We start from the raw sequence: 4588 nt of genomic DNA, 5'->3' as shown, positions 1-4588 counted from the left end.
ATCAAGCACTCACTGGTAGAACAATTTACTGAAAGCTTTTACCCTGAGTGGAAGAAGCCTTACTGAGCTGTTGGTAACTTTCCTTCCTGCTGTGGTTCCTTCTCCACAAGGAGATGCCTTCCCTAGAGTTATATCTGTCTTGATAGGTACATTAGAGCTGTTATCTGTTTAGTTTAGGTGTGCAATTAGAAACGGAGCCAAGTAAAACCTAAGATAAATGAAATTTGTGTGAGGTTGTTGGCTGCTACTGTGTTTGTGTAGAGTGAGATAGTCCAGTGCCAGGAAACCTATTATGTTTCCAATTAGAAACTGTAAAAAAAATAATTAGGCCAAATAAATCTTAACTATGAGGAGGAAAGGCTGTGGAGTTTTGTTTTGTGCAATTTACAATCTTCTTGTTCAGCCTGAAGATTCTTGTGCACTAGAAATGTTTTTATTTTAGGGTAAGCTTTTTGGAAACAGCAAGTCCCATTTAAAGAACATTATCCTGTTAGTTGTGAGATATTACTGGTTGAGTTCATTTGGTATCCAAGGTTTATTTAAATGTAGATACGAGAATCATAGATTTCTTGGGCTTCCATGAAAACTTTAACCCAGTCTTTACGTATGTACCTTTCTAGAAGTCTCTTTTTGACTCCTTCTGCTACCTGAATGTTCATCAGGAACATGGCATGTAATTGTACCACTAGTATTCCCTGGTAGAAGAGCAGTGAGATGTTTTTTATCCATCTTCTAACAAGAAGATGGAAGCAGAACTCCCTAAAGCAGTGTTGTCTTCCTAGGTGGTTGTTATGGGGGGGCTGCTGTGGGCACATCAAGGTCCTGCTACAACTCTTTTGGTTGTGAATTAATTGACCAACTGTGAGTTGCACAGAAAATGTGGGGCTGAAGCTGGTACTAGACTGCAGATTGCTTGAGCCATGATAGTATAAGAACAGTACAGCATCCCAACATCTTGTTTTCCCCGCTCCCTTTAATGATGCTCTGAAACAGGATGCCCCTGAGTGCTCTGCATTAAAGTAGAAAAGATCTGATTTGGTATTCAAGTTACACGTAGGATGTTGGTCTTGTTAAACTCTGTCTTCAGTGCCTTGTGTGCACTCTGTAGAGGTATGGTAACCTCTAGGAATTTCTGCTGTTGTCAAAAAGGAATCTGATCGAGCCTCCTCCTCGTGGAACAGTCTTGTGAACTCCTTCCACTAAAAGACTCCCAAGTGCACTTCCTTCCCTTCCACCTATTGAAAGCCTCCTACATCCTGATCCTGTAAGAGGCTATTCTCTTGTTTACGCTTGGTAAGCAGAACCTTGCCTTTCAGCCTGTGAAGATTTAGCTGCATACCTCCCTCTGTTTGGGGGAAGGGAAGTCTTGGGCACATAGAACAGAATGATTTTTGTCCTGTTTCTGTAGATCATCTCTTACTTCTGTGCTATATTGTGCCATGATTGTTCAGCTGAAACTTCCACAGTGTCTGGTGCCATGACTTTATTTTTCTGATCTAAACTCACAGCAGTTCAAGTCAGGTGATGAAAAACATGTTGGGAAGCTGAAGGGAAAGTTGGGTATGAAGTTACACTGACAGCAGACACCCTCATCCAAACCAGAGCTTCACAGCTGTGGGCAAAATATGTACCAGGTAACAAAACCAACCTCAGTGAACCATTACTAAAAAGGTGGAATGGTTTCACATCTTTTATGGACTCATTTGTGTATATTTTGTGGCTTCCTGTAATTTGGCAGGCTGCATTGTAATACATTAATAAGAAAATAAATAAACAAAATGTTAAAACAGAAGTCACATGGGATAGAGGGGCACAATTGCTAAATGGCATGAAACATCTTCCCTTGGCACTTGGCCAGTTCCCATAGCCTTTAATTGTGACTTGTTGAAATGTCCCATTACAAGCACAGCAGCATGTGAACTGCAGGCCATCGGAGTTAGTTCTTCCCTGGGCTTTTGATATGTCAGGACGTTTTTCTTGATTACTGTTCATGTATTCCCTGAAATGAAATCACTTTGATTCTAAAACAGAATCTGTCCCCTTAATGGTTTATGAATAAGTTACTGTTTTGAGTTCTGAATGGTGGAACTTCATGTATATGCCTTGGGTGTAGGCATTAAAAAAAAAATAGACACAAATTTTCAATTCCACATTAATATTTTCTGACCCTATTAGCTTTCTGACCTGTATGGGTCCAAATCATGCAGAACTGACAGAGGATAAATCTGATCTAATAGAAGTCTGCTAAAATGCATATTTAATAGGAGTAGGGTTATAAATAAACTCTACAAATCTAGGAATAGAAGAGGTTTTGAAAGAGCTTCTAGTGTAGTTAACCATTTGTGTGGGTTTGTTTTTCTTTTACTGAGCTGGAGTGTACTTGATTACCAATGATTGCCTTTTTCACTTCTGCATGGCAAGCATGTATTCATAGGGAACCAACACGGAGCAGTGGGAGAAAACCTACTTGAGTGAAATGGTTGCCATGCATAAAGCAAACAAACAAAAAGTGAAAAAGCTTTGGCTGTGAAGGCCGCCTTGGATGGCCTAGAAACTTGGGTTCACGTTGCTATGGCAAAACAACACAAAGGGACAGATCTGCTGGCTTCACTCTGGTATCCCCATTCACTTTGGTGGCACTTGTGATGTGACTTAGAGGAGGAGGATTTTTGGCTCGCTTTGGTAGAGAAGTGTTTGTTATCAGTGTTGCAGAGAGCTGTGCAACCTCTGGCACCGTGTGTGGAAAGAGGAGGGAATTACCAGAGTCCCTGTTGATAAGGAGGAGAGGAAGTGGAAGTTATTCTTCAGGCAGTAAAGGAAAAGGTTAGACAACAAGGAGGATAGAGTTAAGGCAAGGGAAGAACTTGTATGGGAAAGGTAGGTGGTGATTAAAGAAACAGATGGTGACTATAGGGGAAAAGGCTTAAGGGAACAGAAATAAAAGGGAAAAATAAAGCAATAAGAATGCAATTCAGCAATAAATGTGGCAAATTCCTATGGTATAGAAACCTATTAACAGGAAACAGAAACACCCCCAAGTCTGTGGCTATGGCCACCTGCAGGCTCATATATTGCTAGGTTGGGCTGTGCAGAGAAGCTTTGAAAAAGCGGGCAAAATTAAACTGACCAATAGAAGACCAGTGGTAAAAACTGAAACTAAGGAGACCACTGATGCCCAGAGTAGTATGTAATGGGTATTTTGCTAGAAGTACAGGAACAGGCTGGGTAGAAAGTTGCTCAAATGTTTTGACGACAGAGCTTAATTCTAGGGCTTACACTTGGTCATTTTCATTTGTAGAAATTCACATTTAGAGCAGTGTCCTGTACCTCTTGTGTATAAAAATACTCATGGACATTAGAGGCTCCTACTTCAGACCATATTAAAACCTCATACTTCCTCCTCTTGTCCTCACATGCTTCAAAATGTGTTTCCCCAGTCTTCTTTCAAACCTAATAAAATCTAGTACTAGTAGTAAGATTCTTCCTGATGTTCCCAGTAGCACTCATTCCTGATTGCATCTGCAGAATGATTCTTCTCAGCAAAACAGGCTCTTCTGTGCCTTTTAGACCATCACTTTTTTTCAGGGCCAGTGGCCTTTGCGACAGCAAACTTCAGTGAAAATGACCCCAACAGAGTGTCATCTTCTCTCATCTCCTGTCATCTTCTCTTCTTCATTGGGATTTTTTGGTTATACTTTTAATGTGCCCTTTTGTGACCTCGGTTACAGAAATAGCCACCAGGATATACCCTGAAGGAAAAGATGATTCTCTTGGAAATTTCTTTTGAATCTCCAGTGGACTAGCACTTGTGTTTACTGCTTGGATAAATAGTTTAGGTTCCTGATCCTTCATGCACGGGTTTCTGTGGACTTTGTAGTTTGCAGGTTTCGCACTGAAGCAAAATTTGTGCACCACAGCTAAATTTTGGACTTGTTTCTTTTTGGTACTGGCAGATGGTCAGATAATAGCAGCTTCATAACTGACATCCATCACAGGTGAGGATGATAAGGTTTTCCAAAATACTGACAAATTGCCTGCTTTATTCTTAAATGAATTATTAGTAGCCTTTTTTCTGTGCTTTTTGACTTGAATTGCTGCTGTGGAGCTGGCAGTTTGGATATCATCCATCCTACATTCATGAAACTTGCTGTCAGTTTTTTCACCTTTTCACATTGTTTTTCAAGATTTGAAATTTGCCCTCCTTTTTAAGTTTGTGAATGTGTATCTTCAAGCAAGCGATCTCTTTACTTAGAAAACTCTTCCTAATTTTAAGCCTCCACTGTTTCACCCTTCATGAGCTGGTAGAATTGATGTAGAAGCCTTGGGCTTTCCCTTTGTATAGTGCCTGCTCCAACTTCCACCTTGTAAAGGTTACTGGTTAGTGGCTTGTGGTAGGAGTCAAATGACTCTCTTGGTTTTACATAGAGATGGCAATGCGTATCTGTTCTCTCTCTCTTTTAAATAACTCTCCTCAAATCGAAGTTGAACGGTGGCCTCGGTTCAGCTGTAGCAGTCATTGTACAAATGGTAACTGGCCTTTTAACATTTGTTGTTGCCACAGAATGGGATTCTTGTCAGTGTTTCTTTA

This window comes from Nestor notabilis, unplaced genomic scaffold (assembly GCF_000696875.1).
Source record: "Nestor notabilis isolate BGI_N333 unplaced genomic scaffold, ASM69687v1 scaffold215, whole genome shotgun sequence".
NCBI classification, from domain to species: Eukaryota; Metazoa; Chordata; class Aves; order Psittaciformes; family Psittacidae; genus Nestor; species Nestor notabilis.
Note: the sequence above shows the minus strand (reverse complement) of the source record.